General features: G+C 39.2%; 1 protein-coding gene across 4 annotated transcripts in view; it reads right to left on the reverse strand.

The window, feature by feature from the left end:
* Positions 1–18,703, reverse strand: part of GOLM1 (golgi membrane protein 1) — an 87,097-nt gene extending 68,394 nt beyond the window's left edge. For 3 of the 4 annotated variants that reach the window (XM_072606166.1, XM_072606164.1, XM_072606147.1), the window contains exon 1: positions 18,020–18,703. The gene's annotated coding sequence lies outside the window, so the exon portion shown is untranslated. Of the gene's footprint in view, positions 1–8,879; positions 8,981–18,019 lie in introns of all 4 variants that reach the window. The other variant, XM_072606158.1, reaches the window with a different exon arrangement.
* Between the last annotated feature and the right edge of the window lie 8,892 nt (positions 18,704–27,595).

A 27,595-nucleotide genomic window follows, 5' to 3' on the forward strand; every position in this document is an offset into this window, starting at 1 on the left:
AATTTACTATAGGAAGAAGCTTATGAGAGAGACAGACAGAGACGGACCGTACATTTTGTTAGGTCTAATTTATGGTTTTTGTTATTTTTTTAATCTTTAAACTTTTTAACCCAAAGCTTGACTTAAAAACCCATAGTTTTTTTCTGATAATTTTTCTTAGGTTCTAATTTATTTATTCCTAGATAGAGATTGACACAAAGACAAAAGGTAAATATGAGACAAAATTATGTCATAAGGCGAGAAAGAAATTTACACTCAAAACACTACAATATTCTAGAACTCATATCTGAATAACAAACAATGCCTAACTTTGTAGTCTCCAATGAATGCATGAAAGGTTCTTACTAACTTCAATACTTGTCATCCATGCACTGCAAAGATTCCACTGAGTCAGAAAGACGTCAAAAAGGCAACTCAACAAAGTCTCCATATTCCCACTCTTTATCTTGAGTGCTGCTCACCTCCCTACTAGACAGCTCAAACTGGATGTCCCATAGACATCTTAAATACAACATGTTGAAAACTGAACTCATCTTTCCCCCAAAATCTTCCCTCCTTCTAACTTCCCTTATCATTGAAGAGGGAACCACCATTCTCTCAATCACGCTCACAACTTAGATGTCATCCTGAACTCCTCACCATCTCTCACCACCATCACCCCCTAACTAATCTGTTGCCAAGACCTTTGTATTTCATTTTTGCAACATCTCTTCAGCACTCTAGTACAGACCCCTTATCACTTCATGCCTGGACTACTACAGTAGCCTGCTGATGGGTCTGCTTGTCTCAAGTCTCTCCCCACTCCAACTTCCATTCTGCCACTAAAGTGATCTTCCTAAAAAATAGGTCTAATCATGTCCCTCTCTTACTCAATAAATTCCACTGGCTTCCTATTGCCTCTAGGATGAAATACAAAGTACTTTCCTAACCTAGACCCTTCCTACCTTTCCAGTATTCCTGCACCTTGCTACCTGGCAAATATTCTCCCATTGTTCTATAAACAAGATATTCCATCTCTCAACTTGGGGCACTTTCTCTGACTGTCCCCTGTGTCTGAAATGCTCTCCTACCTCTCCACCTATGGTTCCTAGCTTTAAGTCTCAACTAAAACCTTACCTTCTACAGGAAGCCTTCCCCAAACTTTCTCAATTCTAGTGCCTTCTCTCTGTTAATTATCTCCTATTTATCCTGCACATAGCTTGCTTTGTATATCTTTATTTCTATATTGTCTCCCCTAGTAGGCTGTGAACTCCATGAAGGAAAGGTCTTTCTTTTGACTCTTTTTGTATCCCTAATGTTTAGCATAGTGTCTGGCATAGAGTAGGCATGTTATAAATGTTTACTAATTTACCTTCATCACATCCAACTCATTCATATCCTTTCTCTCCTCGGACACTGCCGCCACCCTGATACAGTCCTCATCACCTCACACCTGCACTATTGCTACAGTCTGCTGATAGGTCTGCCTGTCAAGTCTCTCCTCACTTCAATATATTCTCCACTCATTTGTCTTAACTGATCTTAAAAGGCAGGTCTGACCATGTCATCCTCCAATTCACTGAACTCCAGTGATTTCCTACTACCTCTAGGATAAAATATAGAATCCTTTATTTGGCTTTTAAAGAAATTCACAACCTGACTATTCCCTATCTTTTCAGCCTTGTTGCATCTTATTCCCCTCCAAACCTCTAGACAATCCATTAACACCATCCTCCTTTACTGTTTCTCATGCACAATATCTTCAGATTCCATGCATTTTCACTGGCTGTCCTCTACGCCTAGAATTCCCTTCCCTCTGCCTCCTAGATTCTGATTTACTTCAGGTCATAACTAAATCCCACATGCTACATAGTAGGCACTTAATAAATACTGGTTGACTTGATTTGACCACAAAAATGTCATTCAGACTTCCAGTTCCCCCAAGCAGCTCTCTGACTATTAATTACAAATGAGTTGCTTAGCCACTTTGGGGAGGGAGTTTCCCTATCAATTTTCTAAACTGAAGAAATTACAAAACCTGAGCACCCACACCCTTTCCTATGTACAAACTGAATTTTTTATACCTGATACAAATCTAGCACATGCTCCGTAAGTAACCATAATCTGCCAACAGTTTGGGCCAAAAGAACACGCTGCTGTTTTAACTGTATATACTTGCGTGTGTAAGCAACTCTTGAGATGCATCTAAAAACCATTTTAGATTAAGACAAGTATATCATACACAGTATACCCTCCATCAGATAAAACAGAACTGACCAGAATTGCAGCCGTGGTACAGTTTGGACTTCAAAAACAATGAGCAATGGATTGAAAATGGATCTTTTAAAATAGATGCTATAAAAGAAGTGTTAACTAAAAAAATACTGTTTATAGAATAAATAATGATTTGCTTAAATAATTGCTTAACAAAATAATAATAGGGCCCTACTAGGAATAAATGCCCCACTCAGAAAATATGCAGAGAAAGTCTGAATGCACAGGAAAGGGTTTGGAATTCTCTACTAATTGGGGGCCTCAGTAAAACCAACACTATATGTATTCACCTATTTTTTTCTCCTTGAACATTCTTGGAATTCTTAAAATTCCTCAGCCAATTTTGAGGGAAAAAAATTTTCTTAAAAAAAAACCAACACAACTGCTTATTGAATGAATATGCTATAATAAGAGAGACTAGATCCTTGGGGCATAGATAAAACATCCTGATTATACTAGGGACTACCTGCTGGGAATTCCCTCCAGAAAGCTTAGTAGTTAAGTCCTAGAGAGTTAGTTATCTGAAGTAAAAAAGGTTAGGTGTCTTGGCCAAAGCTACTCAAATTGATGGAGAGCTCATTCATCTTCCAATTATGCAAATCACAACTCAATTATACCTATTCTGGGCAACTCTTGCCTAAGTCCTCCCATCATTTCACTAGAGAGTCTGCCCAATGTGCTGGACTCCTTCCACCCCTGCTCCTGACATCACAAGGATACCAGTAAAGCATTCTGGCTGTGCCCTGGTCAGTCTCTGCCCTCCCCCAGATTGGTATAACTCAGATCAAGGTCACACAACTGCTAATTGTCACAAAATGAATTTGAACCCAAGCCTTCCGGATTCCAAGTCCAATGCCCTATCCATTAGGCTACATATTCTGGGGGATGGGGGAAACGCATCTCTTCATAGATGTGAAGTAAAGCAGTAAAACCCATTCAATATTTTTAAAGTCTCACAATGAGCAACATGTGTATATATATATATAATCATACTCAACAGAGATAGGACATTAAAGGTTAAAGTATAATTGTTTGCCTAGATACATCTTTTTAAGACCTGGAATCAATTCCATAAATGGAAATAGTTGCCTACAAAAGAGGATCCAAATAGAAGGAAGGGAAAAGTATTAGAAACTGTGGGTTACAATTAACTTTCCCTTGTGACTTTATTTCGGGCTGATCTTGAGAAATGGAGATGAGAAACTAATAGGAAATGTCTAAGATTCATGAAAACTCTTGGAAGGGAACTCAAAACCACACTTTTCAGCTATTAGATACTTAGATAATTCTCCCCTTCCTTCCCATTTTAGTTTAAAAATGCTAGCTATTTTCTCACAAGTAGGGGAATTCAAATATCATTTATTTGGAGCTTGAAAATAAATTTTTTTTCCTTATATCTGAACAGGCCACTAACATCTAATATTCTGGACGTTAGTCAAGCAAACCACCTCCCTGAAATGACAGTACTTGAGTGTTCTGGTTTAAAGTTCTCTTGTTAAAGGACTATGACTTATAAGAAGTCATGCAAAGGAAAGTGAGTAGAACCACGAGAACACTGTGAATGGGAACAATGGGAACAATGTAACAATGTAACAATGATCAACTGTGTTAGTTAATCTGATCAATAAAATAATACAATTCTGAAGGACTCATGATGAAAAATGCCAACCTTCTACAGAGACAGAACTGGAGAACTCCAAAAGCAGATTAAAGTATAATTTTTTCATTTTATTTTTCTTGCATTTTTTTAAACAACATGACTAATATGGAAATATATTTTGCATGTTTTCATATATATATATTTGCTATATTGCTTTCTTTCTGAATGGGTGGGGAAGGGGCAGGAGAAAGGGAGAGAATTCAGAACTCAAATTTTTTTACATGAATGTTAAAATTCTTATGTTTTTAAAAAAGTTCTCTTGTTGAGTTCTAGATTGCATAGGGAATTTTTTAAAAAAGAATGTTAGAATATGAATTCTAATAATGCAGAGCTTTTTAGACCCATATTGCAAATTATGTTAACAAAACTATTTAAACTGCTAGTGCTAATGGACTATAGACAACAAGAAGGAAGCACATGAAGAGCCTTTGGAATTAAAAAAAAAATAAAAAGAACACTTAACTACTAAAAGATTTCTTTCTCAGAGTTACAACATCCTATCTGGTTTCTAAAAAAAATGAACTTAAATTTTAACATGAAAAGACAAAGAGAACTCTATAGGAACTGTGAATTTCTATTCTGCAGCTTTTAAAGTATCTACTAAATTTAACCTCATAGTAATAAAACTTCCCTGATTGTGTCCCTTTTCTCATCTGCTTCTGTTCTCTTCTATTTTTTAATATTTCAGTGATGTCCTGTTCTTTTACATCATTATCATTATCCACTCACTCCCCGCCTCCACCTCCTTCCTAAAAAACAAACATCATTTCCTTGTAACAAATAAAGATAACACATTCATACACTGGTTATGTCTGAAAAAAGTATCTCATTCTGCATCTCAAGTTCATTATCTCTCTGCCAAGAGGTAGAAAACATGATTCATCATCAGTCTTCTGGAGTTGTGATGAGTCACTTCATTGACCAATCTTTCAAAGTTGCTTCCCTTTATACTACTGAAGTCACTGTACAAATTATTTTCCTGATTGTACTGACTTTATTTTGCATTAATTCATAGGAGTCTTTGAAGCCAAATTTCTCTTAACCCTTCTTTTTCTTCATTTCTCATAGTGCAATAATATTCCACATTACTGTCATATACCATACTTAGTCATTTCCTAATTGATGGGAATGCATTTTGTTTCTAGTTCTTTGCTTATCTTTGCAAAGTGCTATTAATTAGTTTTTTATACATGGGTCCTTTTTCTCTCCCCTTGACTACTTTGGGATATGTACATAGTACTTATATCACTGGATCAAAGGATATAAACAGTTTAGTGATTTGGGGAGGTATGATTCCGAATGGCTGGGGGTACAGGTCCAGAATGGTTGGACAGATTCACACCTTTCTGCAATAGTACATTAGTGTGGCTTGTTCTTCTACTACTCCCCTAACAATTATCATTTTCCTGTTTTGTAATTTTTGCCAATTAGACGGTGAGACATGAAACTTTGGAGTTACCTTAACTTATATTTCTATATTTCAAATGTATTTCAAATCCTCTGGTGAACTGAAACATTTTTTTCATGTTGCTGATAGCTTAATTACCTTGAGAATTTCCTGTTCATATCCTTTGACCATGTATATATTAGGGAATGGCTCTTGTTCTTATACATATTTTATCAATTCCTTATACATCTTAAATATCAGATCTTATCAGAAAAAGATAAAGGCAAGATTTTCCCCCATTAACTGTTTTATCACTACATTAATTTTGTCTGTGCAGAAATTATTTAATCTTCTGCAACCTTATATCTGTTTTATATCCTGTGACCATCCCTATCCCTTATTTGGTCAAAAACATTTCCCCATGCATAGCTGTGAAAGGTGTCTCTTCTTTAATTTGCTTATGGTAGAGTCTTTTTGTATTTGTCATATATTCATTACATATAGCATACTTTTTGTGGTACATGGTATGAAATGTTGGGTCACTCTAAACCAAGTTCCTGCTACATCACTTCCACTTTTTGTTCAATAGTGAGTCCTTACTCCAATACAATCATTAAAATGTAACTCTTTGAAAGGATTTGAATACACTGTCTTATCCAAAATATCTTTATAAACCATTACATTTCTCCACACAATAAACAATCATTGATTAAGTGCCTACTCTCTGCCAGATATAGTGCTAGGAATATAGAAAGGAAGGAAGGAAGGAAGGAAGGAAGGAAGGAAGGAAGGAAGGAAGGAAGGAAGGAAGGAAGGAAGGAAGGGAGAGAAAGAGAGAAAAAGAGAGAGAGAGAGAGAGAGAGAGAGAGAGAGAGAAAGAGCAAGAAAAAGGAAGGAAGGAAGAGAAAGAAAGAGAAAAATAAAACCCTTACAAGAATTAAGCAGTCAAGCAAAGCAAATTCCCACACTGGTCACATGCAAACGTGTGTGTGTGTGTGTGTGTGTGTGTGTGTGTGTGTGTGTGTGTGTGTGTGTGTGTGTGGCATAACCTTCTTAAGCCTGTTTCACTGTTTTAGTCTTTGTATTTTATACCTCTAGCACAGAACCTGATACATGGCAGGCATTTAATAAACACTTGTTCATATTTTGATTATAGGATTTATGCTATTGTGCTCAGCTGCTTCCAGATGGTTATTTGGCAAATCGGTTTAATCTTTATTTTCCTTTTTACCATTTATCATAAATTTCAATTTATATCGTTTTTGCCTATTCTACACCGTACGTTTTTAAAAATCACACACACTCAGGCAAACAGTTCAAAGACTTCGATCCCCCCTCATTTGACAACAAACAACCATGGCAGAAATAATCCTGCCTCACCAGAGAGCCGTGGGAATAAAGAGAACTAAAATGTTAGGCAACTTTTCAAAGCCTTCAGAGAATGAATTACCTCCCAACAAAAACCGGTTCATTTCTGACAGCAATGAAACCTTAGCTATTAAAAAAGGAATGACAAAAGTTATAGCAGTCAAAGAGAAATGGATGTCAGCTTTTTAAAAAAGATTTAAATGTGCCCTATTTAAATATGTCCTATCCCAAACATTTATAAACTACTGAATTTAAATGGTCTACTCCACGAGGATCTGTATAACTCCTCTTATTCATGGACTGTTTTATATCTCTGGCACAGCTCCCTGCACACACATATATTCTCCAATACTCCAAGGCCTCATGGTTTTCATTGGTATGGGTACTTCCTTTACACCTCAGTGAAGAGCTTTCTTGACTTGGTATGACTGCAAAAATTCGTTCCCTAATGGTCAGACTTCTAGTGATGAGCCTCTCCAAATTTAGCTAGGCTGGTCCTGGGATAATACCTAGACATCTTTTTTGAAGAACATTTTCACTTAAAGTTTTGAGTTCCATATTTCATCCCTCCCTCTTCCCCACCCCACCCCTAGATGGTAAGCAATCAGATAAGGTTATACACGTGCATGTAAAACATCTCCATATTAGTCATTTTGTCCAAAAAGATTCGAATGAAAGAAAGAGAAAGAAGGAAGAGACAGAGAGAATGGGAGAGGGAGGAAGGGAGAGAGAGAGAGGGAGGGAGGGGGGAGAGAGAGAGAGAGAGAGAGAGAGAGAGAGAGAGAGAGAGAGAGAGAGAGAAAGAGACAGAGAGACAGAGAGAGACAGAGACAGAGAGAGACAGAGACAGAGAGAGACAGAGACAGACAGAGACAGAGACAGAGAAAGAGAGAGAGAGAGAGAGAGAAAGAAACAGAAATAAGAAAAATAGCATGCTTCAGTTTGTATTCAAACAATATCAGTTCTTTTCCTGAAGGCAGAGAGTACGCTTCATCATTAGTCTTTTGGGATTGTCTTGGATTATTGTAGTGCTAGGAATAGCGAAGTCATTCACAATTCTTCATACAACAATCTTGCTGTTACTGTGTATAATGTTCTTTCAGTTCTGGTCACTTCACTTTGCATCAGTTCATGCAAGTCTTTCCAGGTTTTTCTGAAATCATCCTGCTTGTCATTTCTTATAGCACAATAATATTTCATTACAATTATAAACCATAGGTTATTTAACCATTCCACAATCGATGAGCATCCCTTCAATTTCCAATTTTTAGCCACCACAAAAGGAGCTACTATATTTTTTTTACAAACAGGTCCTTTTTTGTGATGTCTTTGGGATATAGACCTGGCAGTGAATACCTACATATGTTGATCCTAGTCCAGTGCTTGAAGGCTTTCCAGGGTAAAAGGAGCAACCAGAGAGCTTGACTTAACTGGAACAGCCAGAGAGGATCTAGGGTTTACCTCCCTGAATATGCTTAATAAAGGTGTGTTTAATTGAATTGCTGGGATATTACAGGTCAGTTGCTTGTAAATTAATCTCTTCTCCCACCCCAAGCCCAAACAAAATTTCAAATGTCTCATTCACAGAAAACAAGGTCCAGTGGAAGAGTTCAGAGGGAAGAATGTGACTTCTTTTTTTCAGAATTTATTCAAAGAAAATTGGGCCTTCTACAAAGGCCCAAAGATTTGGAGAATTCAAAGCTTCCTCCCAAATGCACCACAGTGATAAAAGGCAGGGAAATGAGATCTCCCTGCTACTCCTTGGACATTTTCTCATTCTTTCCAACATTCATGTTGGCCAGACAAGAGCCCATGCCTGGATATTTTAAATGGTTTTATCTCTGGAACTTGGGTTCTGGGCACCACCACCCTTCTTATTAGTGCTGCCTCTCCTGGCCCACTATTTCAGGGAGATCCTAGTTATGTACTTTACTTCACTCCCTACTCCATATTCTGACCCAAATTCTCTCTCTCCAGTTCTGGAACTATGGTCACATCAACTACTGTTCCTGGGAAGGATGTGGCAATCCACTCCCTGTGGCCCAAATAACCTTCTTTTTAATTTTCCTGATGAAATGGAAACATATCTGGGCACTTGTGACTAAAAGGTGTGTGCATGTGGGAGGGGAGGAGCTGTTGTTTTCATATTGGCAAAGTTTTTAATTTTTGTGAAATTTATAATTATTATTGATGATGATAATGTCTCCCTACCTTATCCAGGTTGAAATGCAGGGGGTACTCCCAAGCTCATCCCACTCTGATCAGTAGGGATGTTCTCTTTCCAAACTGGATCCCATTCACTACTTCTTAGGCTATGTGATTTAATAAGCACAAAAAGTATGATAAGAGCTAAGGAAAATTAAGACAAAGTGCTCCATACAAATACTTTTCAGCTGGATGAGTGAAGCAGAAAAGCCCCCTGAAAAGAGTCCCCAGTTCTCCTCTGTATCAAAAGACATTTACTGGGCATCGACCAGGTAGTGAGGAGGCAAAGATCTTAAAAGATGCAGAGTAATGCTAAAATCAGTTCTTATTTAAAATAACTTTCAACTGAACAAACTTAATATTGACTTCAAATGATTATTCTAAGGTTCTCCCCTCCTTTGTCATTTAACATCCAAAAAGGCTGTGGGGCACAACCAAGATGGAATGGAAGTTAGTGAAAGATAGCTGAGCTTTAATAGGTCCCTCCTGACTAAAACATGGAGGATAGTATCAAGCTAGCTGTCAGTGGTCCAGATTTAAAATGACAAGAATAATCAATTTTAGGCCAAACTTCAAGAATTCCAATGACGCTAAGAGATGTCTAGCTTTTAAAAGTTTTCTATTCCAACAAATCATTATTGCATTATAATTCTGTCCCATTTAGAAAGTCATCAAGGGATTGCTGACATTTATATGGTCTTACAAGCTTAAATTACATGGGGAAGCATAATGCAAAGAAAGTCTTAGTACAGGAGTCCGAAGACTTCAGTTCAAAATCGACCGCTGATGCTTACTACCTGCATAACCTTGGGAAAGGTATAATCTCTTCTGGACCTCAATTTCCTCATCTATAAATTTTAAGGAGAAAGGTATATGAGAGTAGAAGTTCTTAACCTGGGGTCCGAGAACTTGGTAGGTTTTTTTTAATATTTTGATCATTTTATTTCATTATAATTGGTTTCTTCTATAATCTTAGGCATTTTCTTTAATGCATTTTAAAAGGTTATTCTGAGAAAAGGAGCATAGGCTTCCCCAGATTGCCAGCACACAAAAAGGATAAGAACCCTGGTACTAGAGGGACTCCAAAGTCCTTTCAGCTATAGATCTATGGATGGTCTGAAGTCATCATTTTGATCTATATAACAATCCTATGAAAAAAGTGGTGCCAGTAAACTTAACCCCATTCAGAAACAAAAACAGTAAAGTTAAGTGACTCCCTGAGGCACACAGCTCTTAAATATCAGAAGATAGAGTCCAACTGGACTTACTTCCTCTCTAAATCAAAGCTCTCTCTTCACCACCACACAGCTAACATGAACACATTTAAAAACAAGGCTGCATGTTTCCTGCTAAAAACCATCACAGAAAGTAAAGCCTCTTTATGACCCAAAATAAAACAAAAACTGTTTGATGGAATACTGATAGAAATCTTAAACTGCTCTTTACAAAAAAAAAAAAAAAAGATATTAACCACTTTAAAATGTATACTGCTTAGGAAAAAATAAAATAAAATGTATCCTGCTTGTTTTAATATCCTTTTATAATGACTAAAATGGAATACTCTATTAAGATTGTCTTTTATGAAGAAAAACAATGTTTCAAAAAGGAGATTTAGATGTGGTTTTTTTTCTTCGAAACATACACAAAGACAGACCTACTTTCAGAAAAACCACCACCAGGAGAATTTCAGGAAATAACCAGGAAGTAGGCAGGGTTCACCAAAGATTGTGAGCACAAAGAAAACTTTTTTGGACTGCCAAAAAAAAATAAGATAGATCTGACTATTGCCCTGATCTCAATACTCCCTTCTAATTCACATACCCTGTATAATAAGAGCAAAATAAAACAGAAATGAAGACAAGCGAAAGGAATACCAGTTCAAAATGCCTCCTCTCCTTTCCTCAATTCAATAAACATTCATTAGGCCCCTAAAGGAGACAAAAACAAAAGAAAAATAATCCCTGTCCTCAAACTGCTTATGTTCTACTGGGACAAAACAACATTTAGAAAGGTAAAAAAAAAAAAATGATTTTAAGAGGTAGAAAGGTGTTCTGACAACTGGGGGTGGTGTGGGGAGATCAGAAGGGTCTTTACACAGGAAATGAATGACATGGAGTGTTTCAGGGTTCCAAGAAACACAGTTTGAGAAACACCAGGCTGATGCAATGCTTTTCTTTTACAGATGAGGTATAAAAAGGAGAAATACTTGTCCACAGTCAAAAGTCAGTAAGTGGAAAAGAGGACTTCAGTCTGGGTCTTCAGACCCTAAAGCCAACATTATTTCCATGACACCATGCAACTCACATGATCAATTAACTGTCTGTCTTCCACAAAATAGAGGTTATTTTCTTTCTTTCTTTACTTTAAATAGAAATATAAAGTCCTATTCCAGTGTCACATATTGACTTGGAGGCGATCTTGGGTTCTTGAGGGTTATGCCAAGTGAAGCGAAAGGTCAGGAAGTTCCTATCAAGGAGTAAAGGCTTCTGCCAAGGCAAGTCCAAAGGATTCTTGGTGGAAAGTGCCATCCATCTCGAAAGAAAGAACCCACGTCAGAATAAGGATTGAATCATACTATTTTCACTTTCTTTTTGTGTGCAGTTTTTTCCTTTTGTTCTGTTTCTTCTTTCATTACATGAAATGTGTTTTACATGGAAATGTGGAAATGTGTTTTACATGATTGCATATGCATACATACATATATACGTATGTATGTGTGTATATATATATTTGCTTACCTTCTTAGGGATAGGGGAAGGGAAAACAGGGGGAAGGGAGGGGAAGGAGGGAGGGAGGGGTTAGAAGGCAGAAAATTTGGAACTCAAAATTTTATTTAAAAAATGAAAGTTAAAAATAGTCTTGTAATTAGAAAAACAAAATATTATTTAAAAAGAAAGAAAAAAGGTGTAAAGGCTTCAAACGCAAGCAGATTACAAAACTGTCAAGTCAATTACAGAGGGGTTGTGCTGTCAAGGAAAGAAGCAGGGACTCCAAGGAAATTCGACAGTGGAGTCTGGGATTTGGAATGAGAAAGACCTGAATTCAAAGTTTACCTCAAAAACACTTACTAATGGAGAAACCTGAGTTATCTGAACAAATCACTTAATGCTTTCGGTCTTTGTTTCCTCAACCAGAAAATGGGAATACAATAGCACCGACTTCACCTGGTTGCTGTTAGAGTCCAAAGAATTAACATTATGGCACTATAAATACACACACACACATAAAAAATATGACATGAAAGTAAAATTACAGACAATAAGAGACATTTTTAATTGCTGTTCACAGTATTAGAAAGGTGGTATGGTCAAATGGAGAGAGTAATGTTCTTGGAAATATTAAGACTTTGGTTCAAATCTTTCCCTTGATACTTAACAAAGGACAAGTCAATTCAATTCAACAAGGATTTATTAAGCTTCTACTATGTTCCAAAAACTTTGCTACATACGGGGGAATACAAAAATCTCCATGTTCTAGGAGCTTCCATTCTATTTAACCTCTTAAGCCTGTTTCTCGTCTGTAAAATGGGGATATCTGTACTTCACAGATAATATTACATTATCATTAATCAAAAAGCCCTCGATGTACGATACGCACATAAAACTCACCCAATAATATGTTAAAGAAACTTCCAACAAGTTGTCATGCAGATTTTTAAAATAAAATAGAGGGGTTATATGATGGCCAATCAGGATTAGCTTAGTGACAATAAATATTACAGACAGGTTAATCTCAAGGAGTACAGATTTATGGATCAATGCACATTATGCAAATAGCTGGAAAGGCAACACAATACTTCAGGCTGCAAAAATTTAGCACTTATGAAATACCTCTGTAGCATTACGTTGGGTGTATCCAGGAGATAAGGAGCAATGTGGAAATAGGTTTTACATGATTGCACAGAATCTGGGACTGGCAGGGCCCTGCCCTAACTGACAAGCTATCCTCCTACTTTTCTAAGGGAGCCTAAGAAGAAAAGATAGAGAGAATCTAGGAGGAAAGAGGAAGCACACAGGAGCCAGTAAGCTACCGTGGGTATCTGTATCCAGAGAAAGAACTATGGAGTCTAAATGCTGATCGAGGTGTACTATTTTCTCTCTGTTTTTTCTTTCTTGTGGTTTTTCCCCTTTGTTCTGATTCTTCTTAAAACAAATAATGAAAATTCTTCTTTTCACAACTTCATGACTAATGTTCGAATATGTTTAATATGATTGTATATGTACAACCTATATCAGAGTGCTTGCCATCTTGGGGAAGGAAGGTAAAGGGGGAATTAAAGTTTGGAACTCCAAATCTTATAAAAGTGAATTTTGAAAACTATCTTTACATGTAATTGGAAAGAATAAAATGCTGTTAAGTGGGAAATTTTTTTTAAAGCAACTATGGGGTTGGGGGAAAGGGTTGCCAGTACTCCACAATCCAAGCGATGTGACTGAAGAAAGTAGAGATAAAATGAAAACCCCTCCAGATCACAGCAGCTGCTTTCCCCTTAGGCTAACACCCTTCAGCACAGAAAAGTACATTTCTTAAAAAGTTTGTTTAAACATTTACATTATCTTTTAAATCTGCAATTTTAACAAATCCTGTAAATTACAGTGTGGAGGGAGAGGATTTAACTGTGATCCGAAAAATACTCATACAATTTTTTGTACCTTCGTACCAGAGAAGAAGAAAATGTGTATATTTATGGTATTAAGAGATAAAATATTGATATTATATAATACTATACATATATTTCTGAGTTTCTAAACCTTTCCTGTGTCATCTACTGGCCTTCATGTGTCATCTGAGGCTCCCACAAAACTCCCCAAACATTCCCAAGTAATTTCTTAAGCCAATTTGAACGTGAAAGAGATACCTGCACTCATTTTGTTAATCTAGGTAAGTCATTCAAATGTAAGGTGGGAGAGAGCATCCTAGGAGGAAGGAGTGTATTAAAACTGCACTCTTTTAGAGTACCATCTCTGGCTAAGGACTCAGAATTATGAATTATGATTTATTTTTACAACTTCCTAAGGCAGAAAGAATATTTAAACCAGGTCCCTCTGACGGACTGGACTGGCACTGAACCTGGACCATAGATATCTTCTTGGGTTTGGTTTGAAGGGAAAGCTATTCCTGAAGAGAATGGAGTCAGGGAAGTGGCTTGGAATGAAGTCAAGAGTAAGGAGTACCCTGGCCCAACCAAAGTCAGGGTATGCAAGAGTGACTGCCAACCATGTCACCAGCACAGCAAAATACCACTCTGTAGCCATTAACTACACCTAGCAACACATGACTTGGTGGCTACCAACCTGCATCAGAAGAGGGCTTTATTTCATAAACTTTGTTGTTGAGTCCTTTCAGTAGTGTCTGACTCTCTGTGAGTCTATTGGGGGTTTTCTTGGCAAAGATATTGGAGATCTGCCATTTCCTCCTCCAGTGCATTTTATAGATGAGGAAAATGAGGCAAACGGGGTTAAGTGACTTGCCCAGGATCATACAGCTATTAACTGTCTGATTTGAACTTAAGAAGATGAGTCTTCCTCACTCCTGGCCCATAGCTCTATCCACTGCAACATCCCTCATCACAAATACAGACCTCAAAAATAAGCTTGAAAATTCAACAACCAATCTGAATTGTAACCAGACCACTGTTATAAACATAATTGTTGCTCACAGTCACCGAAGCCCAATACTTAACTATAAACATTAAAGAATAGTAATAGATAGCAATGATTAATCACAATCTCCAAGCTACATGTAACAAAAACTTTTCAAAACGCATAGACTTAGCAGAAGAAATCAAAATCCTATAAAAAAAAAAGCATCTTAGAGGTATATATAATTCTTGTGATATTGTCTCCTCTTGGATTTGTCCCAAAGATGCTTTCCATGAGCCTTCGGAAGGTGAGTTTATGTCCTAATACTTTCATTCAATTATAAAAAGTCATTATTGTATCTATCTGTTCAACAGTCTACAGGCCATTAACTACAAAAGAATAATATAACAGCCTGTCCCAGAACCATTTTTATTTGAACTCAGTCAAAGAATGAGATGAATAAAAATAACATATATTCCTTTATAAATCAACAAATGCTGCAAAGACTAATCTCAAAACATTCTTGAGAATTCAGCAAAATAAACTATTAGAACCAAAGCGTCATCACAGAATCAACCAAGTATAACAGTGACCCATAAAAAAATTAAAAACATTTAAATAGATATTAGCATGCTAAATATTCATAACCTCGAGACTATGCAGAATGAAAGACTGATGATGAAGCATGCTACACACTGTCAGACTGAAAGATGACAGACCCAAGATGCAGACACATACGTTTTCAGACAAGGCCAATGTAGAGCGTTATTTTGTCAACTTGCCATATTTTTTACAAGGGCTTTGTTTTTCTTTTTCTTTTCCAGAGAGAAGAGAGGCAGTAGGGAAGGAAGGAAAGATGGGAAGAAGAGAGAGGAGAGAGAAGAAGGGTAGAGGACTGAAGCATCTACTTTTAAATGCACAGAACAGAAGACCAGGAAGAATCAGACACATAGGATAGCTCTGAAAGTCACATATCAAACTTCTTGCATATTTGAAGAAAAGAGTCCTTTTCTTCCCTTATATTATGTCTATGGAAATGCCATTTTATTTGGAGTTTAAGTTTGGAATTTTTAAAATACGATTTAAAAAAAAAATATGTAGAACGAAAAGATCTCAAATTATAGAGGCTCAACAGAAAAAAAATCAAAACCATATGTGCACAAGATGAAGCATATTTCATCCCTATGATCTTGTCTGCTACTGGAATTGCCCCAAAGATACTTTCAGTAAACCTACAAAGATGAACTTACCTGCCAACACTTTTGTTCAGTCACAGAAAGCAATCGTTCTATCTACCTCTGAAGTCATGAAACATTAAACAAACAAAAGGAGTCTGTACAATAGTAACCTGTTATAGAATCATTTCCATCTGAATTCCACTGCATATAAAAGAATGAAAAAAATAATAAAAATTATAACACCTAACATTTATATCATGCTATCAAAGGACAACTCATTTTATTCTCACACAAGGCTCAAGGGTGTTCTTCTATTTTTATCCCAGTCTTACAGATAAAGAAACAAAATGAGAATGCAAATAAAGCCTTTGCTTTGCAAAACTTAAATGTCTACATCCCTTATAATATTATGGTAACAATCCTTCCCTACCTATTTTTTTTTTGCCCTCTAAACAATCTCTTTCATTCTTGTAAGTAACATGTAGTCAGCCTAGTAAGGGCCTGATACTCTTGGCAGAAATTCAAAATTGTTTTAAATTCCAGTTTCTGCTTCTAAACCATGATATCCCATCATTCAAATTATCCCTTTAACAAATTAATAGTTATAGTCTAGAAATAAACTATTCTCCTCTCATAAGGAATTACCTTATATAAAAGTCACTTTAAAAGATGAGGGAGAGGAGCATCAGTGGTGACTGTGAAAGAATCAAAAGGATAGGCATTACATGGGTATATCAACAGTGGCAGTCAGTCTGGAAAAATCTGGAAACATGTTGTGGCTGTTGAGTCATGCATAACATTCCATGACCCCATTTAGGGTTTCTTTGACAAAGATGTGGAGTGATTTGCCATTTCCTTTTCCAGTTCATTTTACAGAGGAAGAAACTGAAGCAAAAACGGTTCAGTGACTTGCCCAGGGTCACACAGTTAGTGTCTGAGGCCAGATCTGAACTTAGGAAAATGCGTCTTCTTCTTCACTCCAGGCTCCACTCCACTCTGCACCACACACTGCCAAGGCTTAAATTGGTACCCACCTGATATCCTTAAACTAAGTAATACAAGACAACTCCAAATGACAGCTGCTGAATGTTCTCCTGGATAAATGGCCCTTTCAGGGATTCGCCCACTCCCTCTTCAATTTTCCTTAGGTATTACTTTAACTTAGAGCTGGAAGCCCTCCCCCCCACCGAACACCCAACAGGGGTAAGTAAAGCCACAGAAAGTTCCGCTCTCCCAAACTGAAAAAGGTACAGTCTTATGAAAATGGGTTGTTTTCAGCTTCCCAATATCACAAAGACAATTCCATCAGTAATGTTAAAAAAGGCAGTGAAAAACGATTTGTAAAACCCTTGCTTCCATCCATGTCGGTCAATGATAACACTGGTACTTTAAGACGCATTCCAGAAAAGGAAAGTGCGGTTCGAGGTGGGTTTGCACTTGAGCAGCGCTAAAGTTTTGCCTCGCCCCAGCACCATTAATCGTGCCCTCCAGACAGCGTCATCCAGCCGGTTTCCTCTCTTTCAGGTTTCACGAAATTAGCTTAAGGGAGATCTCGGAGGCAGACGGGACGCCGAGGCAGACCAGCAGCCAGCAAGGTGCCCGCGGACCGCAGGAAGCCCAGGGTCATCTCCCCCCCCCCCGCCCCCGCCATCACCATCACAGACACCCTCTCCCCCAAGGGCACCTGCCCCAAATCAGCGCCTACCCTGGGCTAACGTAGGAAAATACAATAAAGACAGCCAGGCTAAGGGACGCAGGAAGAGGGAAAGAACTCCTTCTTCTCCCACGCTCCGTATCAGCTGAGCAAATATCCGTTCACAACGAGAGCAGGAACTTCATTTTCCGGGGATGGGGAGGGATTTTATTTTTTGACATTAACATTCATGACAGAACCCAAGGAAAAAAGAATCAGTAAACCACAAGCATGCTAATGAGGAACCCAGGGGGGGCGGGGGGGGAGATTCACCTCCACTGGAGCAGAGGAGCTTTGGAAAGAATGCCAGACTCCTCCCGGAGGGGAAGAAGGGCAAGAGGATCCAGGACTGGCAGGGGAGGAGGGGCACCTTCTCTCCAGCGATAGGAAACTGATGTCCGGTCTAACGTGGAAGTGAAGGCTACCCCCACCATAAAACCCAGGCACGGACCCGTAACTCAACTGAAAATAAAACAAAGCAGAACACCAACAACACGCCAGTAAGGGACAGAAATACATGGGGAGGGGATTTCGGGGGGGGGGGGCTCCCTAAGGTCTAAGTTACTCCAGCAGAGGAAAGAGAAAGGAAGAGAAGGAAAGATGGGGAAGGGGGTGGGGGTGGAGATGAGCAAAGGAAGGAGGGAAGGACAGAGGGCGCCCAGAAAGCGGGCTGGTCCAACTCCTCGGACTCACCTTCTCCGCTCCGGGATCGGGTGGCTCGTGGCTCCCCGGGCCCTCTCCCTACCGGGCTGGAGCTCTGCGGGCCTCCGCCACTGGACCTTCCCCGCCCCCGGCTTCGCGCCCGCTCCGATCTCCGGGCAGCCTTCCTCCTCCTCCTCCTCCTCTACGCCCTCGCCTAGTGCCCGGAGCCGAGCAGCCACCCCTCCTCCGTCCGTCCGTCCACCCCGGAGGGAGCCTGCGCCCTTTGACTCCTCCAACCCCAGCCCAGTCGCGGCCGCCCGAAGCAAAATCCCCGCCCTTCGGGGCAGAGCCGCGCAGCTGGCCGGACGCGTCTGCTGCCGGGAGAGGGAAAGGTGGAGCGTGGAGAAAGGGGCTGCCAAGGCTCTGCGCCCCGGCCGCGATCGCCAGCTAACGGGGCTGGGCGAGGTGGAGGGGGAAGAGGCGGGAAGCTGGCACCGAGGGGCCCTGGAGGCAGCCAGGAGCCAGCGCGTGCCCCGCGGCTGCTGCGGCCCCCTTCCTCCCTCGCGCTAGCTCGGTCGCCCCTCTGCTGCCCCTCCTCCGGAAAAACAAGTTTCTCACCCACCCGTCCAGTGCCAAGCGGAGCCCCTCCCTTCCTCCCCTCGGTCCCAGCCGCCCCACCTCCACCTCTAGATCCAGCGGAATCTGACTGCACCTAGTCCTTAAGAATTTGATTGCATCACCTTCGCTGCCAGTGCAGCAAAATTTGGGTAAAAAGGGAGAGGAAGAGTGGAGCGATGGTCAGTGACCTTGGTCCTGCGGAAGGGGTCCCTACGTTACAGACTACTTTACCTTAGGAAGGAAAAAAGTCCCGAGAGAAGGGGGTGGGGGGAGGTTTGCCCACTGGAGCATTCTTACACCCATAGAGATGTCTCCCCTAAGGCATTTCCAGTTGGTGTGAATTTCGCACTGTTGTTTTCTCTCAAGCTGTTAGGCTAAGCTGTATGTTCTGGAAATGGCACATTGCCATCCAGCCTTTGCATTACATGGTCCTTTCAAATGAAAGAGGTGCCCGTAGCCTCCGTAAGCTTGACCTGGACTTTGAAGGCCTTGTCTGTGCCTATTTAGTTGGGATTTCAAAAAGCCCTGTTGGGGAAAATAAAAATACCTCCTCTACCTGCCTCTTGATGCCTGACATTCTTTTAACTAAGGACAAAATCGTGTTCCAAAATTAGAGATAAGGCTTAACATACAGATGTCCTTAGGAAAAGTAACTCAAAGTGATTCAGGCTAAATGAAATGCCTGATCATCAAATCAGTCCCAGAGAACAGGTTTTGATGGGAGGCTGCCTCAAAGCAGAAACAAAAGGGAAAGGGACAGAAGAAATACCTTTGGAACTGCAAAAATGAACTTTGACTAGTCACAGATTTGCCCGGGTCTTATGCCTGATGCTTTCCTCTCTAGCATATCACAGTCTTTGATGTCTTTGATTTTAGAACAGTTATTTAAAATGGAAAAATCCTGAATGGCAGCACTTGGTTTAAGAGAATTCTTTTAAAAATATTTAAATCCTAGAACAATAGACTTTCCGAATTGGAAGAGACTAAAGGTTATGTAGTTTATCCTGAATCATCCATCACAATCCTCCCACCACCCACCTCCATTTCCAGCTAATGGATTCAGTTTGAGGAAACTGGGAGAATCTCAGTTCACTTTAGGATTTGTTTCTATGGCCCTGGAATCTATCTATATTAAAGACATAAATCTTCACCCTTAGGGGAAGCAGTAAGAGTAGCTTGGCCAGTGCTTTTTTTTTTTTTTTTAAGAGCGTTGAAGGATCAGACAAGGATACTTTGCGTAATGTAGCCCAGTTGCTGTAAAGAAAGATGGGAGATGGAAAGGAATTAAGAGAGCAGGCTAGTCCCCTTAACCCCAAGAGCTAATGGGAAGAGAGGGGGCTGGGGCTAGGAAGCACAGCCAGTAACTGGTAGAAAGAGACAACTGAGACAGTTATCAAGAGCCTACCCAGAAGTGGAAAAACATTCATTTAAATTGTCTAAAGATTTGTTCCTCAGACCATACTAATTATGTGGAGGATGAGGCCATGGAGCTCCAGAGTGGGTTGGTGTACATCCATATAAATACAAACCACTTAAGGTTTCAAAAGACTGAAGGGAATGTGGCCTGCAGGCTAGAAAGGGCTTAAACACTATGCTAACTATCTGAGAGCTGGTCCCCTGGAGATAAAATAATGAGCACCATCTGCTGGAAAGACCTGAGTTAGGGAGAAGGTAAGGAGGATTCAGATTAGAGGAGGGCTACGTGGTACAGAAGGACTTTAGGAGGGAGTACCATTGTGAGTGCTTATGAGAAGAACTGGTTAACTACCTTCCATATTTTTTTTACCTTTGGTAAAATTCCAGATACTGTAGATCCTAGATTGAACTTGAGTGGGAGCAAAGTGCCAAGAAAGTGAGAAGTTTCCAGAGTATACTTGGGTACTTTATTAGAGGAGGAAGCCCTTGGCTTACACGTGTACACAAATCTCCAGTCCAGACAGTGCTTTGTTTGTTTTTTAATAAGTTTTTACCTATTTTTCTATTTCTTACATTATCGTAGTATTCCATATATCGCTCTCCTCCTCCTCCTAGAAAGTCATCCCAAATGACAAATATTTGGGGGGAAAGGGTAGTCAGTACGACTGATCAATACATTGAAAAAGTCTAAAAACACCTGTGAATCTCCTACCTTCATGAAGGGGTATATTGGGGATATCTTGTCGTTCTTCTTCTTCTGAGTCTTGCTTGATCTTTTTTATTTTGTTACATTTATTTTTGAGCTTTTCATGTGTCATTCTTTCCATTTACATTATTATAGTTTCCTTATATATTGTTTTCTTGGCTCTGCTTATCACTCTGTAAATCTTTAAATTCATTTCTGTATTTATCATATGCATCATTTCTTATAGCACAATTCCATTACATTCATGTACCACAATTTGTTTAGCTGTTACCCAATTGATAGGCATCTGCTTTGTTTATAATTCTTAGATATCACAAAAAGTGCTGCTATAAATATTTTGGAGTATATGGGGACTTTTTTCCTTATTGATAGCTTCCTTAATGTATAAATCCAATAATGGAGTCTCTGGTTCAAATGTATGGACATTTTTGGTCACTTTACTTGCATGATTCCCAAATTGCTTTCCAAAATGATTGTACTATTTCATAGCTCCACCAACAATGTATTGGCCTACCTATCTTTCTACAACCCCTCCAATATTTACTATTTTTTGTCAGTTTTGCCAATTTGCCAGGTGTGAGGTGAAACCTTGAAGTTGTTTTGATTTGCTTTTCTCTTTTTATTAGTGTTTTGAAGCATTTTTCCCGTGGTTGAGAACACTTTGCAGTTCTTTTGAGAACTGTTTGTTCATAACTTTTAACCATTTATATATTGTGTAATGGCTATTACACATAGATATAGATATAGTTATCATGATACCAAACTCTGATCAGAGAAACTTGATACAAAGAATGTTTTTTTCCCATTTGACCATTTCCTTTCTCATTCTAGATACATTAATGTTGTCTGTGCTGAAACTTTTCAGTTTCAAGTTCCCTCTTCTGCTGGAAACACGGTAGTATGTTTGTTTATGACTTTCATCTTTTTTTGAGGTGACCCAGTTCTCACTGTCTCTCTTCCACTCTCCCCTGATCCCCTCTTCTCAATTAATACCCCTTTCTCTTTTTTAGGATTTTGTTAATTCCCTTTTCTCTCCTGCTTTTTTTCTGGTTATATATTTCTTCTTTTTTCTTCTGTTAACCAAATAGATTTCCCCTTCCTCTTCTCCTCTTCAGCTAGTCCTGTTCCTACAGTTTTGAAATCCAGGTTTTTTGCACCACTTTTCAAAAACAGCTTCTCTTGCTCTCTTCATCATTTATCTTCTCTTTCTGTTTCATAGGTTCCCAAAGTAGTCAATCAATGCTCTAAATGTGTGCCCCCTAGGAGGCACTAGAATGATCTAGGGGGGTACAATTGAGGGGCATTAAATACAAATAAGGGGCAGTAAAAGCACAAAGAAAGAACAGAAAATAAGAAAATTTTGAAAAACCATTCATATATATTTCATCTGTTATGTAAGAGTTAAACTAGTAGTGATTTCATTATTTTCCAAATAAACATATAAAATGCAGATTATAACTGCTTAGTGGTCAAGTCTACTGACAGGTCTTAACAAGCAAGTGTTGGCAGGGAAGCATATTGCACATTGTCAGGAGGTCCAGCACGATGGGCAGAAATATGTGCTTGTAATAGCTTGTTTACAATACAATACTACATATTGTATCATCAAAATTTCAATGCAGGAAAAAAAGCCTAAAAATTTATAATGAGTTATTAAATTTAAGATGGATCATTTTTTTTTAATTTATATTTATTTGAAAGGATGCAAATTAAAAAAAACATTAATGGATCAAATAAAGTAGATTGGGGGTGCACTGAATTTTTTTTAAAAGGGAGCAGTAGGTCAAATAAATTGGGGAACCTCTGCTCTGAACCCTCATTTTCTGATTCATGTCTCCTAAAATTATCTGGTTTCTCTCTTTGTATTCTTCATGTAATAAAAACTTCCAAGGGATCCATTCTAGGCTCTCCCCTCTGTATGCTTTCTGCCATTGTTTTGTAGGGTTTGCTTCATGAATTCCCCTCTTCTGTTGTGCCATTTCCCACTACGTCCCTGATTATGCTGCCCACCCATCACCCACTCAAAGAGAGTATACTCTCTCTTGTTGACCTTTTTTTTTTTTCTATCTTTGCCTAGAAATATCCTCCCCGTGTCCAGGCTTCCCTACTCTTCCAGTGTCAGGTGCCCCTAGGAATTCCAAGAAGACTTTCTGAGGACCAAATCCCCCATCCAGTGTGAAGTGCCCATTTCCCTTTACCAATCATTTTTCTTCACCCATTAGAGCATTCATCAGTGGAACAACCTCCCACCTCCAAAGTAAGGCCTCTTTCCTTTCTTTCCCCTTTTTGAGCTTTCTACCTTCCTCTTCACCTACTCCCTGTTAACCTCCTCTTTTTGAGATCACAGAGTTCATCTTCCCCTCACTGCTAACCCTTGATTTGCCCCCTGCCAATCCCTCACTCCTCTCTATCCTTCCCCATTCTCCCTTATATGTACCCTCTCATGTTGTAATGTAGTCCCAGAAAAGAAGCTTTCACTTGTAGCAGGGTGTCACCAGGTCCTGTCCAGACCACCCCCTGTTCATCTCTTCATTCTTCAGTCTCCCAGATTCTTGCCCTCTCCCCTATTTCTTCAAGTACACTTAGAAAGAAGGCTGATCTCTCTGCTGTCACTACTGTGACAACACTGCTGTCTTTGCCTGCTTCACTTATTCACTCCTCTGGTATTTCTGTTGTTTGGGGTGTGTGAGAGGCAAGTAATCTCTTCAGTTCTGATTTTCTTTCTTTTCTTTTTTAAAAATATTTTATTCCTCCCCCCAATTGCATGTAAAGACAATTTTTGACATTCATTTTTTTTTTTAGTTGTTTCAAATTTTCTCCCTTCCTCACCTCCCAAGGGAAGACTCTGGTTTTCTTTCTAAAAATATTTCAAATTCTTCCTCATTATTGAACATCCATTTTTTTGTCTTGCTTTCTGGAAGACGTTTAGCCCAGGGCCCCCGTGATGTAAGATAGGTGTCAAACATGACACTGCCCTTTGCAGCTAGCAACACTCCCATTTGCAGCAGAAGCAGATTAAAAGGTTAAAACAGAATTGGGAAATATTTACATAATAAATAAAAATACAATGAATCATAGATAACATTACATTTTAAAACTAAGTCAATATGTTGCCAGTAGAGATCCTTATGTACAGTCCACGTTTCTATTTACTGATCCAAGGCAAAATGAGTAGAGATCCTTATGTACAGTCCATGTTTCTATTTACTGATCCAAGGCAAAATGAGTAGAGATCCTTATGTACAGTCCACGTTTCTATTTACTGATCCAAGGCAAAATGAGTGCTCTCCTGAGTCTAGTATTAATATTCTGGTTTCATCACAGGTCCCATTATTCATAAAGTAGGTTTAGTGGAGAACTTATGGTGTTTTTTAGCTGTTAATGACATCAAAAAAGGAACTCTTGCTCATCGGCTCATGCCCTTTCAGCTTCTACTGTGGAAAAAGGCTATCAGATGTTCTGAGAAGTGAGAATTAGAAAGGCAAACCAACATCTTCCTTTGCAGTAGTTGGAAATCAGAGAAAGCTTTCTAGGTCTTTGAGAGATAAGGAGATTCTGAGGGGCTTTGATGCCAAACATCTAAAGACCAGTTATTGGAAGGAAAATTTGGTTCCAAATTCAGAAAAATAGAACAGTAGAGTGAGTTATAAAAGCAAAGTTTAATTGGTTTTATGGATGAGACTACAGTTAGGATGGGTGCCAACAGTTAAGGGACCAGGTCTGTTTGTTGACTTCCTTTGTGTCCTCTGTGCTTACTTAGTGCAGTGTTTGGAATACAGTAAATACTTAATAAATGCTTAAGGACTGATTGATTAAAAGATTAATCAGAACAGTAACAAATTATTTCTAGGTAATTATTTCTTTATAAGCTGTCCTAAATTGTCATCATTAAAGTGCTTTATATTAAGCTGTTTTAATAGTTATTTTTTAATCTTTTTTTTTTGGTGGATTGATGCAAGGAACTGCTGAAGAGGAAACTCCCTCCTTATCAGTACAACTGATAGTTTAGAGAATTGCCTGTAATTTAAAGTCTTAAGGAATTGCTTAAAAAGTGGAAAATCCCTACTTGAAAAATCTGTTAAAGGGAGTTTGAGAAGACTTAAGCAAAGATGACCCCTCCTCCCTTAATCTGAGTTTTTTGCAAAACATGTCTCTAACTGTGTAACCAAGACACCTATCTGTACCTAAGTATACCCTAATTTTAGGAAAGGTACAGAGTATTTCAGGCTGCTTAGTGGTATAATGGTGAGATCCCTGGGATTGGGATCAAATCTGGCCTCAGATGTTTACTAGCTGTGTGAACCTGTCATAGTTTGCCTCGGTTCGCTCATCTCTAAAATGAGCTAGAGAAGGAGGAAATGGTAAACCATTCCAGTATCTTGGACAAGAAAACTCCAAATGGGGCCATGAAGAGTCAGATACAACTGAGTGACGGCAAAAGTAGAGTATGTTATTCTTAAAAAGCTGAAACTACAAACCTAAAGTTACAAAATGATAGAGAGCAAACACAATCATTTTAATAGTTTTTTTAAATATTCAAAAGTAATAGTTTCAGTGTCTGATATTTAATGACGGAGTTGAAAGCAGGTATTTAGAAATTGGAAAATCCTGGCAGGAAGAGCCTACCTCCATGGAAGACTCCATGACTTGTATTGGGATGTTTCTTAGCCCTGCAGTGACAGTATTCAGGAGATTTGAACTAAATAGTAAACCTGTTCTCTTAACAATTCCGCTTTCATGTCTTCTAGTTAAGTTTTGCATTTGCAGACTGATGGACCATAATTTCCATCTAATTTGCCTCTAGGTACAACTCCATTAGTATCTCTCATTTATCTGTGTCTAATTAGTTGGTAGCTAAGAGAATGATTTTTAAGTACCCCATATAAATGGTTGGTGTGCCTGGCTACTAGGTAGGGAGACTTGTTTAGCTACTTCTTTCTTGGCCAGAATCTTGAAAAGTGATATGATCCAATTTGAAACTTTTATTACTAGCCAACACTTATTGTCATTTTGGGTTTACATAATTTTGAGATGAATGTCACAAATTTAGGGGGCATTCTGCTAGTTTTTTTTTTTTTTTGGATAGATTGGCAGCTTTATATAATCTGGTTGCTGTTTGTGGTATTGGGAACATAGGAACTTAATGAGGCAAGAGTGCTGACCTAGGAGTCAGAAGATCGGGATTCTAGTTCTGGGCTTGCCAAGAACTGTATGACCTTAGGCACATAACTGACCCTCTCTGAATCCCAGAGGCCTCCTAACTACCAGATCAAACAATGCCTTTGCTGCTGTTATATCCTGGTACTTTCCTCAGTGCCCGTGGCCTGCTGACCCTTGTAAACTTTTCAAACTGTAATATCCTTCCACGTGGCCCCCCCTCCTTCTCCCAATGGTGAGTTCCACATGGGACCTCCATTTGGGACCAAGACAGACTCCATCCCCCTCTTGCTCCTGTTCTTGACCTCCTGACACCAAAGCCATGACATCATGCTGGGTACTTTCCTCTCTGCCTCTCATGCCACAACAGACATTGCTTTTCAGTTCCCTTCTGCGTCTTTTCCCATTAAAATACGGGCTCTCTGAGGACAGGGACTATCTTTCTTTTTGGTTGTATTTGTATCACTGGTGCCTGGCACATAATAAACACTAAATCAATTCTTCCTTCCTTCCTTCCTTCTTTCCTCCCTTCCTCTCTTCTTCAGTTTCTTCATTTGTCAAATGCCAATGGCTTTGCCTGCTCTGTCTACCTCATAGGGGTTTCAAATGAGATAATGGGCAGCTAGATGGTGCAATGGATAGAGTGCCAGGTCGGAAGTCAGGAAGACTCATTTTTCTGAATTTAAATCTGACTTCGCACACTTATTAGTTGTGTGACCCTGGGCAAGTCACTTAACCTGTTTGCCTCAGTTTCTCATCTGTAAAATAAACTGGAGAAAGGAATGGCTAACTACTCTTGTATTTTTGCCAAGAAAACCCCAGATGGGGTCAGGAAGAGGAGCACACAACTGAACACCATCAGCAATGGACGTGAAGCTACTTTGAAAACTATAAAAACTATAGAAGCCTAAAAACAAAAACCTCTATAAAATGAATACACAACTTTTCTTACTTTTCCACCAGACAACCGGGGAAAGCTAGTTCTTCTTTGTCTTTTGTCTGTTTCCAAAGAGCCACAAAAGAGGCAGGGTGGGAAAGACTGGGAGAGATATTTTAATACTTCCAGGATTTGTGACTTTTGTTGAAGTCATGGCTCCCTTCACTAATCCAGATCATGATGACTTGATAAATGGTCTTGGAGAATTGTTCCAAAAGACAAATGCCTCATCCTGACCCAAACTTGGGGTGAACCTCTCAGAAGTCAGCAAGGCTGCTCCTCAAACAATAGTTATATGGTCCCTTGGGCCTGTGCTTGGAGTGACGCCGGACCAGTGGGACCTGTTAGAGCTTGTTCTCCGGTTGACTAGCCTTTGAAAATTCAGGGTCAGTCCTGTATCAGAAGATATTCAAGGAGGAAATGAGGGGATAAAGTACATGAAATAACCCACTGCTTTCTTCAGACTTACAGTTGAAGTTTTGAGCTAAGACTTCCCTTTTCCCACGTATATTGTCCGTAGTACTCTGACCTGTGGTCTTTGTGGGTGATGATTTTAGCATTATTGCTACACCTGTTGGTCATGGTGACTTAGAAAAACTACTTTTTCAAAGAAGATAAACAGTGCTACACAAGAGGCAAAGGACTTGGAGGGGCGACACATAAGAGTACATGGTGGGACGACACATAGGAGTACATGGAGGGACGACACATAGGAGTACATGGAGGGACGACACATAGGAGTACATGGTGGGACGACACATAGGAGTACATGGTGGGACGACACATAGGAGTA

This window comes from Notamacropus eugenii, chromosome 1 (genome assembly GCF_028372415.1).
Source record: "Notamacropus eugenii isolate mMacEug1 chromosome 1, mMacEug1.pri_v2, whole genome shotgun sequence".
Lineage (NCBI taxonomy): Eukaryota > Metazoa > Chordata > Mammalia > Diprotodontia > Macropodidae > Notamacropus > Notamacropus eugenii.